Below are 19,579 nucleotides of genomic sequence, written 5' to 3' on the forward strand. Positions count from 1 at the left end.
GGCCCCGGGCTCTGGGGGAGGAGTTGGCTCAGGCGGGGGCGGGGCGGCGAGGGAGGCGGGCCGGCTGGCGGGATTGCCAGTGGAGGCAAGGGGGGTGGGGAGGGCTGTTCCTGCGGCCGAGGTTGTCCCTGGGTTGAGGCTGACCCAGTGGGTGAGGCGGTCCCAGGGGCCTCAGCTTTAGGCTGTGAAAACCCTCGCCAGTGTCCGGACGCTGACCCTCCAGGGATGCAGCTGAGAAACCTCCTCGGCACGCTGCTCCACCTGTTGTGTGGCCTCAAGTTAACACCGAGAATTCTTGGCAATTACCTTGTGAACTGCATGATTGTGGTTTACCGGGTGTGTGTGTGTGTGTGCGCGGGGGTGTTAATGCTCTACTTTGCTCAGTAAAACGTTAAACATGCCCCTCAATTTTTCTAACCCTGTTTGCCTTTTTTTGTTGGTTTTATTTTTGTTCTGTTTCCAAATTAACTGGGATCCTTAAATAAAAGGAAGCGGCGCAGACTTGTAGGCGCTCCTGTGTGAAGAGCCTGGGTCTTCAAGCTGAGGGATCTACTCCACTCTGGAGGCACCTAGGTAGGAGCTGTAAAAAGCCTTTAAATAGAGAGATTTGGGATTCTGACTTCTAGGCTTCAGGAAGGAGTGAGAAAGCGCCCAGAGGCTGAGGCCCGAGTAAAGGTGCTGTTGCAGTATGAAGAGACCCAGAGTTTACGTGCTAAATTTTATTTTTTCAACACTTTATAAAGCACTTACTGCGTGCTAGGCAATTGTTCGTAGTGTTGTGCAAACATTAACTCATTTAATTCTCATAGCAACCCTATGAGGTAGAAACTAGTGTTAACCTCACTTACAGATGGAGAAACAGCCACTGAGAGGTTACATATTTTGTCACACAGCTAGTAAGTGGCGGGGCTGATTGGAACTGGCCGGTGCTCTGAACTCCTTGGCTCTACTGTGTCCCCTCTGATTATACTAGTATTTGGGCACTTTGATGGGACTCTACAGACAAGGGAAAGGAAGCAGAGCTTAACAGACTATATATGCACTGAGCTGTATATAGTCTGAGTGAGGATGATACAGAATGGATTGGGAGAAATATGGCTAGATTTCTGGTAGACAAAGACCTTAATCCACTCAATTCAAACCCCTCATTTTATAGATAAGAAGGTTGAGGTTCAGAATGGGGAAAAGACTTTGCAAGTCCACGTGGGGAAGCTCAGGTGACCTGGCTTCCAGTTAAGATGGCAGGCTGCTGCACCTTGCTCAGGAAGGATGGTCCGTGCAGCTATCCCTCTGTACAGCCAATTTTCCATTAAAAAAAACCTTGCCTAGCAACTCGACAGTGTGTAACAAGAGTTATAAAATGATCTGTATTCTTCAATCAAGTAATTTCATTCTTGGGAAAGTGGGGGATGGTAGACTGTGCAAAGATGTTTATAGCAAATTTAATAGCAAATACTGGAAATGACAATAAGAAAATTGTCAGGCTCACTGGGCTATATTAGAACAGTAAGGAATTACAGAGTGATTAAAAGTGACCAGGATGTGAATTGAATTACATTGATAGATAGGAAATACTTTGCAGTGAAAAAAAAGTAGAACCCCAAAGTAGTATGGACTTGGTGATTATAATTATGTAAGAAACCCATGGGTATTAAATAACAGAAGAAAGTCTGCCATGATGAGAACATTTCATGGTTTAACATTCTTAAATTTACTTTTCTGTAAAGTTGCTTAATCTCATTAAAGGAAAAAAAGACCTTGCTTAAACCATTATTCCTATAGTGAAGATGCTGTGGGATAGAAGCTCACTTATACTTCTAATGAGAATGCAAATTGATCAACTTTTCTGGAAAAATAGTTTGGCAACTTTATTTAGAAACTTAAAATGTCCCCAATAATTCCATGTTTTGGGAGATAGTCTAAGGAAATCCTTTTGGAAAAATATTTAGAAACAAAATATTCATTGAAGCAATATTGATGATAGCAAAAAAAGCAACAATCGGCGCATCAGTGGAATATTATGCAGACATTAAAAATAATGTGATGAAATTTTAATAGCCGAGATCATCACACTGTAGGAAAAAACTGGAAGGAAATGATAATAGTGATTATTTCTGGATGAGTGGAGCAAGATAATTTATACTCTAATACTTTCTGAACTGTATATAATGAACACGTACAGTATTACTTTTACAATGATAAAAAAAAGTTTATTTTTTAAAAACATGCCACTGGCAGGATGATTCTTTGATTAACCCCCCCCCCACTACCTAAAACCCTAAGTGTTTCATTCAACATTTGTGGAGTGTCTGCTCTGTCAGTTATTTCTACAAGCACTACAAATACGGAATCTAATACCATATGGATCATGCTTAGCTTAAGTTCACTAAGGAAGACGAACAAAACGGATTATAGGTCAGTAGGACAGTGGCAAATTTCTCCGCTTTCTGATACGCAACATTTAAGCAGTTTGTGTGACGTTTCTTTGCTTTGCAAGTGTTCTTATGCCAGTGTCATGTGTTTTGATGACCTCCCTAACTTGTTTAGATTCTGTTTAGTTCTACGTGATACACAGCTAGCGTACTCTAGCTTGGGGTTCTGTGTGGAATCAATAAATTTGTTGAACTAACTGATGGTTTCAACCTGAAAAAATACAGGTTCACAAGCATATAGGCCAGTAGACAAATGTCCCGTTGCCCTCTCATGTCCCTGTCCTACGAAAATGGTGAAGCAGATTGTAAACAAATCATTTCTGTGCTTAGGGGGTGGGGGTGGAGGGGCAATTGGACAAACCCTTTGCCTCTGGCCTCCGTTGATCCTAACTTGCCTTATCCAGGAAATGAATCACATGCTTAATTCCAGGTTGAGACTTGTGAATACGCTGAATTGTTGTGACTAGATTTACGAAGGGAACAAAGAGAAATCAGCTTGAGACCCTAATGCCAATTTCAATCAGACCATATTTACACGTGACATAACTGCTAATAACCATTGGAATAACCTGAGATGTGAGTTCAGATTCTGATCTGCTTAGACAAAGGGACATAATAGTCAGACAAAGGACTGGCTCTTTTAGTCAGCAAGTGTAAGAAACAATATTGGTTGTGCTCAGCCCCTGTGCAGCCTTCCCTCAGCCATTAAAGATCAAAGCCATTTTTGTAGTATCTGGCCTTCTGTGAAATTAGGTAATTTATCCGGACCCAGCGGACACAATGTTTGACACATAGCCGCTCAAATAGAGTTTACTGAGTCAGTCTTTGTTTTAAGAAAAATCATCTATAACAGCTCTCCAGGTTAATGTCAAGTAACATATTATAAAATAATTTATGACATACAGTGCTTAAACTAGAGAGAAAGGACCCTAAGATCCCACATGTATTAGAGGCAAAGGGAGAACTGGAAACAGAATTTTTTCACTTTACCACTTTCTAATGACACAGGATGTGGGGGTGAGGCGCTCATGGAAGATGGACTCATGGGATTTCCTTAATGCAGTCTGGTCGTTGTGTAGACTATTAGACACCTTGCAGACGGGTATGTTAAACCCCGTTTCATAAACAAGGTGACTGAGATTGAAAGAGCTGGGGGTCTAGGCTGGAATTCACCCCAGGACTCATTTAAACCTTTTACTTCCTCTCTGCAGGAGTTCTGAAACACTGGGTTCCATGAATGTGTTTGATTCAAGGCCACCCTGGCTCAAAGAGAAGTTGGCAGGGTCAGTTTTCAGTTCTAGCTTTTCTGGGGCACCTTCTTCCTCCCAGGTCCTTAGAGCTGCCTCTATAAAATGGGAGGAGGAGGCAGGCCTGAGCCAATGGGCCCCAGACCTTCAGATTCCTCCAGAATTGGTTGGCAGTGCCCCAGGCACCGATGTCAGCTTTTTGCCTGTCTTTTAATGAAACTTTACAGTTAAAAGGATCTTTATTTAAACAAAACAAAACGGCTCAGCTTAGAATACATACAACTGAGAAGATTGTTGACTTCACTGTAACAAGTCATCATATACATGTGCCCTAGTATATCTACCCTTTTCCCTATTGGTGGACATTTGTTTAGAAGTTTATGCTTGTAGAATAGTGCAGTGATGAGTTCTTAAAAAAACCCATAGATATTGGTTTATATGTGAGGACCTCTCATGGCCAGTGGGTAGAGCCACTCCCTGTTAATGTCTCCTGCAGCCTCATGTGAAGCTGAAATACTTAAATCATGTCTTTATGAAGAAATCACATATTTAAAGGTGTCTCTCAGCCCAACAGTTGCTGGAATTCAGTCAGGTTTGTGCAAATTTCCCTGATAGCTGGGTGCTCAGAGCAGAGAGGTGCATGTGCCCTCAGGGTGAATTTCCACACCTCCAGGCTGGAAAGCTGAAAGCAGAACTTCCCAGGCCCCTCCCGCCCTTGTCCGGGTCTCTCAACCCCATGTCCACCTCGGAGTGAAAAAGTACAGTCCTGGGACCTCAGGCTCAGAGAAAGCAAATCCTGAGCTGCTCTTCACCCTGCTCCTCCGTCCATTAGAATCCTGGGTCCCAGTCTTGGGTCCCTCGGGGTCCCTTTGCCGGGCTGTGGACATGGCTCTTTCCTGACCCGCATGGTTTGTTATAACTGGACCAGTTCGTCTAGTTCACCGCTCGCACTGCTGTCCTGCCTGGGGCCCTCCAATGCCTTTGCTGGTTGAAATATATCTTCCACATCCTGGTTTTGAGCAACAGCCTGTGCAAATGTATCATGTCCGGGAGCAGCATGACTGACATCCCCGTACTGTCTTCTTGTATTTCAGAAAAATGTAGCATCCACTTGTGACTCCTAGATTGAAAAGAATCTCACACACAAGGACTGCTGATGTTCCATGGTGACCTGATCTTCCCAGAAAATGTAAAGGTTTCAACATCTTGCTTCAATAAATCACTCGCCCTGCACTTCTCTGCGTGTCTGTTTATCATCCAATAGTCTCTGATCTGGATGGGGTGGTTTCATCATGAAGTGGCCGTTGGGTGCTGTCACTAGTACATTTCAGGACCCAGCGTCCGGGTTCCCATGGAGGCCTGAGGTGCAGGGACCACAAGAGGCAATATTGGCTCAGGACCATCCTGCATTACTTTACAGATTTCCCAGTCGCAGGGCCATGAGTGAAAAGGATGGTTAGGGGTAGAAAGCAACCACAAGGTTCCTGCTCCTGGGCCTGACCTGAGGGATACCCGCAGCCTCACTGTCTGGCCGGTCACGTGGTTCCCAGCCAGCAGCGTCACTGCTATTCCATCCTCATCATAACCACAAACAACCTGCCTGGTCCTCACCCCTTCACTGTGCTTCAGTCCTAGTATGGTCCCGTATCACTTGTTTTCTGTCCTTTCTCAGTTTGTAGTGAATTCAGGGTTCAGCCTCCAGCGAGCTCATGTCGCTCTGCACACTCACATTGCTCTTCACGGCCTGCACTGCGCGGCCACTGCTTCACCCCTCATGTCCCTAAAGATGCACAAACAAGCTTCCAGCTGCCGTCTGGACAACGCCACTCAAGCAATCCGCACTTATTTCCGAGGGAACTGTGAAATCCACACAGTGTCTGTCCCCTGCTGATGCCTCCACCACGGCCCCCATTCAGGCTAATGGAGGCGACTCAGAAAACTTGGATACATCAGAGACCCCCGGACTCATTTCCAGGGTCGGCTGTAACACACCGTCACACACTAGGTGACTAACCTTATTTTCTCAAAGTGGGGAGGACAAAAGGCTAAAATCAGTAAGAGTCTGCCGAACACACAGTGTCAGGAGGGCAGCGCTGGCTCTGGAGACTCAGGATGAAAATCTGTTCATGGTGCTTCCAGCTTGGAAGGCTGCTGACATGCCTTGTGTTGTGCCCACATCACTATAATCAGTGCCCCATGTGACCTTGCGTTCCTCTTTCTGTGTGTGCAAGTCTCCCCATGCCTCCTTCGTGTAAAATATATGAGATGGCATTTGGAGGACACCAGAACATTCAGGAATATTGTCCTGACTCAAAATCTGTAACTTTATCACCTTTGCAAAGTCTTTCTCTGCCCTGAAAGATAAATGACAAGTTCCAGGTTTCAGATGTGGATATCTTTTGGGGACTATTATGACCCTATTGCAGCTCATCTCCTTCCTGACATCTAAGAGTCGGCTAAGTGCTGCCCCGTCCACTTCCAGAGCCACACTCAGCTCCTGTCCTTTCCCCCCACACAGCCATCATCACGGCCCATTCCTAGTCCTGCCTGGCGGGTGCTAAAGTCTCCCAAGTGGTCTCCTGGGGTCTTGATACCCTTCCCGCAGCACCCCCTACTCATGGACATCACGGTGACCCTCCTAAAACAAATGTGAGTCCGATCTTACGCCTGTGACCCGGAAATACTACACGTCATGTGTTTCTGAATGTGTCAAGCACGAGGACTTATTCTGAGTCCGAAGCCCATTCTCCAATTATAATAGGGATATTTATTCAAACTGTGATTGAGCAAATAGAAGATAACAGTTACCTACTATTATCGGTGTCTCCAACTCCCAATGGTTGACAATTAAGACTACTGCTTCTCCGCTCTCCTTATTTCCCTTTTTCTATCCCACCTCATAATCATATTTTCTGACAGATTTAGGGCTTAAAAATGGGGAGAAATGAAGAGACAAGAAAGTTCTAAATGGACTCATACTCTTTTGGGGCTGGTCTAGGTTCTCTGAGGCCAGGCTCGTTCTCTTGTGGGACTTTTCATGGGTCTGCAGAAAGCTCAGGTTACTAAGACCTGTTACTCTCCTCATGGTTAATAAAGATTCAAAGTACAAGCAGCTCTAGAAAAATTAAAATTATGACAACTGGAAAAATAATAAAGGAGTTGGAAGACAAATAATACATGTAACAAAATGATTTATGCGCAGTGGAAAGGGTAAAGAACACCAATATGAAAGAAAAGAAAAGTCCGCAAAGCTTCCATGTAGGACGTCCGTCTAACTGGCTTCTAGACTGAGACACACTGTGGTGGGAAGAAAGTCACCAAAGAAAAACAACTAGAACATTTCCCCGAAGTGAAGAACAGGAAATTGAATAACCCACTCATTCCTACATCAAAACACTTTTTTGTGACTTTTTGGTCATTAGCCTAAAAAAAAAAGGTTTTCCTTTCAGAAAGAACCTGCAGGAAGGAGCTGCATACGAGAATCATGGTTCTAGCAGTGAAATCATTTATATCAGTTTCTCCATATTGTCAACTGTAATGGTCCTAGTGGCCAGACTTTCATATACTGAAGGCAACGGTTAGCTAGAAAATGTGGGCAGGAAGTGGAGGGGAACTTAGTAACTGAGTAGATAAATAATAAACCATGTGAGGTGTCACATGTGTGTAGGGATCAAATATTTAACCACGTTTTGTAAAAATGTAAGACATGTAAAGTTCAGGGTTTTGGTGAAGAAACCATGGAGAATTAGCTGGAAGTGACTCCTGACCCAGGCTCGGCTTCCAAATCCGGCTCCCTGTCCAAGTCATTAGATGGACCTGGGTTAGACTGGATTTAGCTAATGTTTACTTCTCAGGAACAGACAGACTGAGGTGGCCCAGGCCCCAGGTGACAGGGTTCCAACTTCCTCCTGTCGTCACTTGCGCCCTCCCTGTGGTGACTCCGAAGTCCTCTCCAGGAACATAAAGAACATGGTGTTACCACCAGGATGTCACGCTGAGGCCTGGATTTAGGCTTCGTGTTGTGTTTGAGCCTTGCCTTCATTAGACATTGAATTTCAAGTGACATTCTCTGTCAGAATAGACCCAAGAATAAAACATGTAATAACTCACAATCCGTCCTGATAAGCAGTTACATGATCATTAGTTAAGCACCTTCTATCACTGTTGTCACACAAAGACCAGAGGGCACAGGTCACGCCCTCCAGGACCACAAGACGGGGAAAGAGCCAGGGGCCTGGGCCTGGTTGCCAGGAGAGACGTGCACACGGAGAGCCATGGGGTCTTGGGAAGGAGATCCCCAGAGATTCAGGGACAAGAAAGGACATAAGAAGCGGGCTGTCTTTGATGTGGTGTCAGCAATGCATAAGGAGGTCAACCCAGGGGGACTGAGGCAAGGACAGTGGAGCAGGGGCTTCACAGGAAGCAAATGCCTTGAGCTGAAAACTGTGCGGCCTGCACAGAAATCAACCTGGAGTTCACACAGGGCAGTTGTGCAGGTCAAGGTCATAGGATCCATGTGAACCATACAGTGAAGGTCCACAAGGGTCAGGCTGAGGAGGCCGATAGTGTTGAGAGGGCCTCTCGAGCCAGAAAGCCTGGCCCCTTACTGGCTCTGCCACCCCCGAGCTGTGTGCCCTTGGTCAAGTTACGTGACCTCTTGTCCCATTGTCCGCAGTTGGGGAGAAATGAGATGCCCACCTCATGGGAAGGGTGACCACACATCTCAGTTTGCTCAGGAGAAACCCGGTTCATGCTGCTGTCCTGGCATTCCGTCCAGGTAGTGACCTCTTTCACCTTCCAAAGTGCTGTGTTTGGTGAATAAATGTCATCATCACCTTACTCATTGGGTTGCTGAGAAGATTAAAAGAGCAGGTACCAGTGCCCGTCATGAGTAAATGCTCTACAATAGTTGGCTATTCATGTTTTACTGGATGTAGCAAACAAGTAACACAGGTTGGTGGCTGGTGTTGAGAATATTAATAGGCCAACAGTATATAGAATATGTCTGAGAGACAAGTTGTGTGTAAATTATCTCAATTAAACTCTTTCAAGTGGGTCACTTGGGTGGCTGGTTAGTTCTGTTTGTTAGAGCGCGGTGCTCTTAACAACAGGGTTGCCAGTTCGATCTCCTCATGGGTCACTGTGAGCTGCTCCCTCCACAACTAGATTGAAACAACTACGTGACTTGGAGTTGATGGGTCCTGGAAAAGCACGCTTAAATAATAAATAAATACATAAATACATAAATAATAAAAATAAATAAATAAGTAGTCAGAAAAAGAATCCAGGAAGCATGAATCAAAAAAGTGCTTTATTTCCTAACTTAGCCCTTCTGCTTCACGTCTGAACATGGTATCTCCAGGCCTTAGAGAACGTGAAGTAGAAGCAGAGTTTTCAGTGGTCTATATGGTCCCAGAAGTCCTTCAAGGTTTATCAGAACACCTTTCTCAGGTTATAAATTACTGGCTGGGAGCTGACGTGTTCGGAGCACCTACTCTGTGCCCAGCCCTGTCTGAGGATTCCTCACTGTAACTCATTCAGGCCTCACGACATCCATAGGACGATTGCTATTGTACATGGGACACAGCAGTGAAATCTCCACACCAGTGTGGCCCCAGGCATGGGAGACTCCTGTGCTTGGAACGGCCTGGATACCGTGAACGACGGACATCAAGATGTCCCCAAGACTTTGCCTTTCCTGAAGTCTGTGGCCGGGGAAAGCACCTCTCCGCCCAATTTGTAGGCTTTGGCCTGATCTTAAGGAAGAAGAGGTTCACGTCCAAAGCACATGCTTGAGGTTAATGTGCCAACACCCAGGAGCGCAGGGCAGAACTAGTTTTACAGAATGAGTGAAAAAGAAGAAATGTAGGGTATCTTGTCCACAAATACTGTAGGGCTGATGTATACGACTCACTTACAATTAATAGAAACTCAAGGATCGTCTAATTTGCAGAACTCTTTTATAGGCTTTGTGTCAATGCATGAAACGCTGAGAAAAAATGGGTCTCACTGAGCGTTACCACTTTTATTAAGGAAGGCAAGGCCTCAAATGAGCAAATGTTAGTGTGAGTTCACCTCAGGTTTAGTATGAGCCTTAAGAAGCCAAATGTAATTCTTCTACCTGACATTTATCTCTACCTGAGACAAGGGTGTTCATGGTAAAATCTGTGAATAATTCACCTCCACCCCAAATCTACTGTGTCTGGTTTGTCACAGAGGGTGATCAATAAATGTCACACACACTGACACCGAAAGCTACTTCACTGCTCTGGTTTCTGAACTGAATTTGGGGACCTGAGTCAAAGTGCCTTCTGGGAGGAGGAAAAAATCAGCCCAGCAATACAGGCATTCTCACCTTTTGGTTTCTTCCATTTGCTTTTGTAAACGTTGCTTTTACAGGAGCCTTTGTGAGCAGTTTATTGTATTTGATTCACCTGAGAATGGTCCTCAAGTGCTTTGCAGAAAACATGGAGGTAAAGAGACACACACTTTACTGTGGGCTCATGGACATGAGGTGGGATTTTGTTTCCTGAGTAAGAAGCTGTGAAGGGCCCAGTGTGTCAGCAGGTGACAGGGCTGGTCTGTAATGACTGAGGCACCAGGGAGAGTCCCCATGAAATCCCGTTCACGGAGACAGTCGCCCGTCTCATTACTAATGTCCTTCACTTTCCTTTGGAATGCAGTGGCCAGCAATGGTCAGCTGGGTGAAAGGACACCCGTAAGAACATGACCTTCTTCTCTATTTCTAGCTTCTTCCTAATTAATTAGTGTCCTTGGCAACTTAAGCTCCAGCTGAATACAGAAAAAAGGGAGTCCCAAATAATCCAGACAGAGAATTAACTATTAACTCATCTCTCAGGCTGTCTCACCCATTTCTTTTTTCTTCAACCTATGCCAACTTTGTTTCTCTTGTTCCTGTTACCTTCATGTTGTCCCTGCTCAAACCCATATGGCTTTTCTATCCTGTGAGGATGTCCTGTCCCTCTCTTGACACCAAGAGGCACACTTTGCACACTTCCCTTCCCTTGCCAAGTGCCATGTGCTCTCCGGGCCTCTGTACTTGCTGTTCCCTTGACCTAGAACACTCTTCCCCAGATGTTCCCTGGGATTTCACATCCAAGCTTAAAAGTCCCTTGTGGGAGCAGAGCCCCAGAAAGTAGTTTCCAGGCTCTCGGCCTCACATAGAAAGCTGCTGGCTCAGGTAGTAAATGGCCATCAACTGTGATTGCATGGCCATCAGCTGTGGCTAGTTGGCCGTCAGCTGTAACCAGTGAGCCATTGGCCACTAATATAACTGCTGTGGCTACGCTAGCAGAAAGAGAAGAATGGGGGCTGGCAAGAAGATGGTGGCTGGCAAGTGCGGATTGCAGTTAGGATGGCTGGTTGCGGACAGTGTGGATCCAGCCTCCAGTGAGAGTATAGTGCTGCCAGAGAGAGTATAGTGGTATGACTCCCCTACTTATGGCTCCATGGGTGTTCCTGTTTGGCCTCACTGTATCCTGCGTTCTTGTGTGGGGAGCGGGAGCTGAGACCCCGCAGGCCGCCCTGCATTACAAATGGCGCAGCAAGCAGGGTCTCCCGCATGACATCCCTGCTCCGATGCTTGCCTGGGCCACTTCACAGGACAGCTGCCCTACAGGTTGTTTGTTGTTCTTTACACCATCAGTTTCCCTAGATTTCTCCGTCAACTGTAGGTGTGTTCGTTGCCTCCCCGGTGAGAGGTAAGCTGCACAAGGGCCAGGCCCTGCTCTAACTTGTTCTAAACTGAACCTGTGACATGTAGCACCGGGCCCAGTCATAGGAGAATCATGGTGGTCGTGAACAATGGAAGGAAGGCTAGAAGGAAGGATGGGAGGGTGGGTGGATGGATGGATGGAATCTTCCATAGTCCCGATGACCCTGTTTTAAGTTCTGATAGGCTCTTTACATACAGTGTCTGCCATCCCTACAAAAACAGCATGGGATCACTTATGTCCATTTTAGAAATTGGGCAAAAGGAGCTCGACATGACCAGCCCTGTAACTCACCGGGGGCACCGCGTGATTAGATGTTGCATCCAAGATTCAAATCCACATCTGCAGGAGCCCGCCATTAGGCACTGCGTCCCCTAAGCGTCAGTTTTTCTACTTCTCACATCGTCCTTTGAATCAGTGGAAGAAAATCAGTAAGCTAAGAAAAACTGGACAAAATTTAATTTTACATTTATAATTAAATTGATGAAATTGACTTAACTAAGTGAGATATTCTTTGTAAAAACAACCTTCAAAGCAGGAGAGACATTAATATCGTGTTTCCCCTAAAATAAGACCTAGCCGGACAATCAACTCTAATGCATCTTTTGAAGCAAAAATTAATATAAGACCCAGTCTTATTTTACTATAATATAAGACCGGGTATGATATGATATGATATAATAATATAATACCGGGTCTTAGATTAATTTTTGCTCCAAAAGAGGCATTAGAGCTGATTGTCTGGCTAGGTCTTATTTTTGGGGAAAGACAGTATTTTTCCAACTCCAGCCTTGGACTGAAAAAGTGTCTGTGGACTAGGAAACTGTCTCCCAGAGGCAGATGCGGTATTGCTCCCAACCCAGGTGTTCAGGAAACAGGAAAACAGACACAGGATAGGAACCTTTTTGTACCTTTAAGATGAGGAAGGAAAAGAAAAACAACAGGAGGAGGAGGACGGGGAGATAATGAAGCCCACGCTAATAATAAACCAACAAGGTGGCCACACCGCAGGCACCAGCCCATAGCCGCTGCTGCGCCATGAAGCTGCTGACCGTCCTCATGCTGATCGCCCTCCCCGTCTCCTGCTTTGCAGGTGAGCACTGACACGGAGGGCGGGCTTCGCTTTGCAGGGTGTTGTCAGGGCCCCTGTGGACGACCTCCTGTTCCCCACAGCCCAGCACACAGCCTCTCATTTATCCAGGGTCCTCGTTTTCATGTGTTTGGCTTCTCTGGGCTGTGGAAGCCAGGAAGGGGGTGCAAGGAGGCAATGTTTCAGGGCTTGAAGGAAATCCCAGATCCTGAGTTTACTCTCCTAGATGTGAGGACTCAAGACCGTTGACCATAATCTTTCTGAATGTGCGTCTCTCCTGGGATGTAAGATGACAAACACCCTAGCTGTGCCCATAAAGGAATTCATACCTCTGTAAGTGAGCCCACTTTTGCATGCTTTCATCCCAGGTTCTGGCTGCCCGCTCCTTGAGGAACTGATAGATGATACAATCTCTCCTGAAGTGGACATTGATCAATACCTCGAGGATTTTCAAGAATTCATAGATGGTGAACCCACCGCAAACTCCCTAATGGAAATGAAGCAATGTTTTCTTGACCAGGATGATGAAACTCCAGACAACGTCCAACTGATGCTGGTAAGTTCGATTTCTTCTTTAAGTGTTTTGAATCCACTGGACAGAGACAAGCAGCCTCTAAGTTTGTCACTAATTATGCCAGAGCAAGGGTTAACTATGTTTTACATCCCTGACTTTCATTGTTGGTGAGTGTGAATGATACTGTGACACCAAGAAAGCCATCCAAGTTCAGTGCTGCTCTGTCTCTTCACTTTCTGGAATCCTTAGTGAGTGACAAATGAAAAGGACCTAGAGGGGGAAAACGCTTGGGCAAAAACTCCCCTAATCATCAGCTTAGAAAATATCTGGTTATTAAGACCTTCCTTCACTTGTAAGAGTGATCAGAAAAATAAATTCCTCTTGTTCATAGATCAAATAGTAAAACATTTTAAAGACTTTTTTAATAGAGTCCAGAAAAGTTGTTTTAAGGATTATTCCACACATCTTATCCACACAATCTAAAGTGCACTTTCAAGCAATCGACATCTGTTAGTATAAAAGACTGAATCCCTGAATGACACGTGCACATCATGGGTATGAACCTGTCACGGGAGAGGAAATTGTTTAAAACAAAAGTCAGTAGTTTAACAATGAGATAATCTTTCTAATTATGACAGGTTTGTTTAATTTTTACCTCGCATGTATTCTGTATCCTAATGTAACATTTAAGACATTCCAGGGTAGACAATTTAGAAGCATTGCCAAAGCACAATCATATAAGTGTGCGTCACTAAGAAGATTCGGAAACAGGGTGCAACATGGAAGACCCTTGAAAACATGATTAAAAAAAGAAAAAGCCAGTCACAGAAAGACAAATATAGGGTCAGCCCGGTGGCTCAGGTGGTTGGAACGCCAGGCTCCTAACGCTGAGGTCATCGGTTCAATTCCCACATGGGCCAGTGAGCTTCACCCTCTACAGCTAAGATTGTGAACAACGGCTCTCCCTACACCTGGGCTGCCATGGGCTAACATGTGCCTCCATGAGTGGCTGGTGGCCAACCTGAGTGGCCGGCAGCCATCGTGAGTGGGTGGCAGCTGGTGAGAGCTGCGGTGAGCTGCTGTGAGCTGCTGTGAGCGGATGGCCAATGACCGGCGACCAATTGCCTCAGCTGAGGGGAGCACAAGGCTCATAACACCAGCATGGGCCAGGGAGCTTGTGCTCTAACCAACTGAGCCATCCAGCCACCCCCATAGTTACATTTTTTAAAAAGTGAACAACCCCTGCGATTAAAGATAGTAGGAATTTTTTCTTCAAAAACCTAGATTAGGGCAGCCAGATGGCTCAGTTGATAGGAGCGCGAACTCTTGATGACAAGGTTGCTGGTTCGATTCCCACATGGGCCAGTGAGCTGTGCCCTCCACAACTAAATTGAAAACAATGGCTTGAGCTTGGAGCTGAGCTACGCTCCCCCACAACTAGATTGAAAAAAAAAAAGCAAACAATGACTTGATATCCAGGGAAAACACACTGTTCTCCAATAAAACAAACAAACAAAAACCACCTAGATTAGACAAATCAGCCAGTGTACACGTCTCCGATATTTTGTGGCCCACAAAGGATATGGTGGAGGCATCAGACCGTTTTCTATATTTCTAACATTTAAGACCATACAGGAACTCAAAACTTCACATGTCCTTGTATTTGAGCCGAGATATTGAAAACTGGTAACACAGCAAATTTCGTTGCATATGTTATTTCAGAGAACAGGAAACATTCAGATAAAATTATTAAAGGGACCCCGGGAATGGGGTTGGGGGAGACCTGGGAATACCGGCACCTCTTAGGCATCCATTAATGTCTTCTAAACAAGAGAATAAATGAGGAGATAATTCTGATTTTATTTCCAGCACTATCTTTCTTTCTTTTTTTTTTAAAATAAATTTTATTGGGGAATATTGGGGAACAGTGCGTTTTTCCAGGACCCATCAGCTCCAAGTCAAGTCATTGTTTTTTCAATCTAGTTGTGGAGGGCGCAGCTCACTGGCTCATGTGGGAAATGAACCGGCGACCTTGGTGTAATGAGCACCGCGTTCTAACCATTGAGCAAACCTGCCACCCCGAGCACTATCTTTCTTGAATGTCAGATGTGTGTAGACAAATCCAGGAAAACAATGAGAAGAAATGTTTGGTTTTCCAGATTTTCCTCTTATGAGGAATTGGAATGTAGGTGATGTCTGTTTTTGTTTTCCAGCAAACAATATGTAACAGTGTCTGGTGTCCTACGTATTAACTTTCCACAAGACCTTTGGCTGAGATGACTATAGAGAATGAGAGAGAGACCTTAGAAAGACGCACACCACACACACATGTGTTCGCACACACGCACACACACTCACACTCATTATTCATGAAGAGCTCACGGGTGCAGGACTGCAGATTCTGAGCAGCACGCTGCTCCTCACCACCTGTAGCCCAACATCGACCCTTCTCTGGAAACTGATTTTCCTCCCCTCTCACCCCATCTTCCGGGACGATCTCTGCCTTGCTCAGGCCCAAGGTCCTGGTGGCTGCGACAAGCTCAAGTTCCCACATGTCCTTCAGTCCCTGTGTCTGTGCTGAGCCCTGCTCACCATGGCCGGGCTCTCTGTGTCCCTGGCCCGAGTGTGCAGGGAGGGGAACAGCCAGCGAGAAAGGGGGCTCAGGCAGGGCAGGGATGAATCCTGTCTACATCCTTAGATTGGATCTATATCCTCAACTGGATTGTTAAGATCTTTCGTTTCAAAGTTACTTACTATACCCCTCTGTGCCCATAACCCCAAACCTCAGGAAAAACGCTAATTTGTCTGTGTTCCCATGAGTGTGGTCATTTTGTGCTAATCAATGAACAGGACTCATACACACCTGCTTCATCCCTTTCACACCCTCAGATCTATCACTTCTCTATCCCTCGTGCGCTGTTAGGTAAGATTCCATGATTATGGTTTCCTTCCTGATCATAATCCTCATACAATCTTGACCCTTAGCAGCACACAAGTCCTTCTGGGAGCCCTATTGCGTTGAGCTCAGGGTCACTGGGATTGTTGGGTCCCCTCATAGACAAGGCTTTGCTCCCCAATTGAAGGGAATCATTCACATGCTTCCCGCCCCCAGAGCTTCGGGTCCATCTCCCTCCCCCACATTTCACAGTCATCTCTGTACCCAGAGAATAAATATATGACACAATATAAGTCAGATCACGCGGGAGCATCCATTTCTTGCTTGATGGTTCTTTTGTAGAATCTGGACTCTGGAATCCATCTTCTCTTCAATTCCATTGCCACCATCTCCAACCCCGACTTCCCAGGAACCTGTTTCCCTCATTGACGATCCTTTGAGTGTGTCTTCTTGTGACCAGTTCTTACAATCATGGTCATTCACTCATGAACTTCTTGTTGGACACACATTTTGTATCAGGCACTGCTCTTGGCATCAGGATACATCAGTGAGGAAAACAGACAAAAATCCCTTCCCTCAGGATGCTTATATTTATTTGATCAGGGGAGAGAAATAATGAACCAAACAAAGAGGTAAATTAAAAAGTATATTGGGAGGTGATAAATACCACAGAGGAAAATAAGGAGAGGAGGAAGGGTGGGGGTGCGGGTTAATTAGGACGGACAGGGAAGGGCTCACTAAAGTCGTGTTGTTTCAGCCCAGATCTGAAGGACGTGAGGGAGAGAGTGCGAGGCGTCTGTGAGATGAGTATTCCAGGAGGAAGGACTCTCCAGGGTCTGGTCATAGATCCCTCTTTAGTTTTTACATAAATAGGTGTCAGCATAAATTATTCTAAGGACCGATATTCCAGGAAACAACAAATTAAGGTTCTGTTGGCCAACCTATGCGAGATGCTAAAAGGTGGTGGTCCTGAAACGTAGCCCACACCTGAGTCCCTTGACCAGGTGCACTACATCCACATGGCCTTTCTGTTCCTGAAATATGTTAAGCTCCTCCCTGAATTAGAGCTTTTGCACACGGCTTCCTTCTGCCTGAAACAGAATCCCCTGCTCCTCACAGGATTCTCTCCTTCTCAACCATCTGTTCCCAACTGAAATTTCATTTCTTCAAATGCTCCTTCCATGCCTACAACTCTTTCTAAGGAAGATACACCCCCCCCACTCACAGCCCTGATTCTCTTACTCATGATTTTAACATCTTTGTTTTCTACTCCCAAGATTTGTGATTATTTTATTCTTTCTTTGCTAATTTTATGTCTCCCTGACTGGATTATAAGCTTCATGAGGGAGAGGCTTTGTCTTGTTCACTGTCGTAGCTCTAATACGAGTCATATGTACTCAATACAACTAGGTGGATGAATGAATAAAATCAACAAGAAAAAAAATAAACCAAAATGAGTGATAGCAACAGGAGGTCATAAAAAATGTATAGAGAGCCAATAAACATGAACGGATGCTCAAACTCTGTCCCATAATTTAAAAGGGTGGGGAAATTATACTTTTCATATATCAGATTGGCAAAATTTAGAGGTTTGGCCATATCTCTTAGACTTGGCTAGCGTTTGGAAAAACAGGTTGTGAGATGGTGAATTAGTGCAGTGTTTTTAGACAGCATTTGGCAATATCTAGCAAATTATAAAAGACGTGTCTTGGGGAGGCTGGATGGCTCAGTTGGTTAGAGCGTGAACTCTGAACAACAGGGTTGCTGGTTCAATTCCCACATGGGATAGTGGGCTGTGCCCCTTGCAACTAAGATTGAAAATGGCAACTGGACTTGGAGCTGAGCTGCACCCTCCACCACTACATCGAAGGACAACAATTTGGAGCTGCTGGGTCCTGGAAGAAACACACTGTTCCCTAATATTCCCCGAAACAACTTAAAAAAAAAGTTAAAAAAAAAAAAAAAAGCCTGTATCCATTGACCCAGGGATTCCAGAGATAGACTTGCACAAGAATGCAAATAAATATGTTCCAGAATGTTCGTTGTGGCATTATTGGTAATAGTAAGAATATGGAATAATAATAGCTAACATTTTTTTGAGTACTCACTGTGTTCCAGGGACTGCTCAAGCATTTGAGACAATATCTCATGTACCTCACAAAGCAACCCTATGAAGTGGTTTTTATCATTGTACCCCAATTTATAAGTGGGGGGATTAGGTGGTAGCTTCCCCAAAGACCCACAGCCAATAAGTGGAACAGCCTGGAATTTAACCCAGAGCTGCTCATTTAATCATACTATACTATCACGTAGGACAACCTAAATATCTATTGAAGTTGGGAATGAGTTACATAAATATGGTTGTCAGGCAGGATGTCAGGCGGGGTCTCTGGTCCCGCTCCCCACATAGGAACGCAGGACATGGTGACGCCAAAAAGGAACACCCACAGAGCCATAAATAGGGGTGTCACACCACTATAGTCTCTCTGGCGACTGGTTTGGAGACACAGGGTGCAGGAGCCACACTATCCACAACCTGCCATCCACTGCTCTCTGCCAACCAACCTCACTTGCTAACTGCAGTCTGCTCTTGCTAGATCAGCCACCATCTTCTTGCTAGCCCCTATTTTCTGCTAGCGTAGCCACAGCAGTTATATTAGTGGCCAATGCCTCACTGGTTACAGCTGATGGCCAACTAGCCACAGCTGATGGCCATCCAATCACAGTTGATGGCCATTTACTACCTGAGCCAGCACCTTTCCACGTAGGCCGAGAGCCTGGAAACTTCACCCTTGGTTCTGTCCCCACAATGGTATTTTAATTTCTACATGATATGGCCCTCCTACCACAACCAACTATAAAACTGAACAAACTATATGAAGGTACTGTGTTGGGACGTTGTGCAACAGGCAGTGCAATATTTTGTTCCTCAAGTAAAAGAAGGCAAGTGAACCCCACTGTCTCCCTGGCTTTCTGCCTGGTGGCACTTTCTGATGTTGTAGTGAGGTGGAATCCAAGCAGAGAACAGCAGAGAACAACTACTGTGTCTCACAGCACTGGGCCACATAAGAGTTCCTATTAGGCAGAATCAAAAGACCTCACTAAATACTATGAGCATTCAATTGAGACCCCAGTAAGGCCATGTACAGTCTAACCCTAGACTATGTGCCACTCTAGACTTTTCCAGTAAAGCTTAAAAACAAGCCTTGGGTGGACAGTTGGCTCAGTTGGTTAGAACGGGAGCTCTGGGCAATGGGGCTGCTGGTTCGATTCCCACATGGGCCAGCGAGCTGTGCCCTTGGCAACTAGAATGAAGTCAACGAGCTGCCGCTCAGCTCCAGATAGTCAGATGGCTCAGTTGGTTGGAGCATAGGCTCTCGACCACAAGGTTGCTGGTTCGACTCCTGCAAGGGATGGTGGGCTGAGCCCCTTGCAACTAACAACAGCAACTGGATCTGGAGCTGAGCTGCGCCCTCCACAACTAAGATCGAAAGGACAGCAACTTGACTTGGAAAAGTCCTGGAAGTACACACTGTTCCCCAATAAAGTCCTGTTCCCCTTCCCCAATTAAAAATAAAAAACCTCAGAAGAAAACTTACCTGCCAGTAAATTAACTGTTTGCCAGAATAAGACAAAACCTCCTTCAAAGGAAGACAACAAAATCCTG

General features: G+C 45.4%; 1 long non-coding RNA gene across 7 annotated transcripts in view; it reads left to right on the plus strand.

Moving 5' to 3' along the window:
* The window catches only part of LOC109459519 (mammaglobin-A), a 53,272-nt gene that overhangs the window by 1,844 nt on the left and 31,849 nt on the right, over positions 1–19,579 (plus strand). The window contains exons 2-4 of one of the 7 annotated variants that reach the window (XR_012497604.1): positions 489–573; positions 3,644–3,715; positions 4,774–4,912. This is a non-coding gene — a long non-coding RNA (mammaglobin-A). Of the gene's footprint in view, positions 1–201; positions 279–488; positions 574–3,643; positions 3,716–4,175; positions 4,272–4,773; positions 4,913–11,518; positions 12,506–12,870; positions 13,059–19,579 lie in introns of those variants that run through there. The other 6 variants (XR_012497606.1, XR_012497605.1, XR_012497603.1 and 3 more) reach the window with 6 other exon arrangements.

The sequence above is a fragment of the Rhinolophus sinicus genome, linkage group LG06, assembly GCF_036562045.2.
Source record: "Rhinolophus sinicus isolate RSC01 linkage group LG06, ASM3656204v1, whole genome shotgun sequence".
Classification (NCBI taxonomy): Eukaryota; Metazoa; Chordata; class Mammalia; order Chiroptera; family Rhinolophidae; genus Rhinolophus; species Rhinolophus sinicus.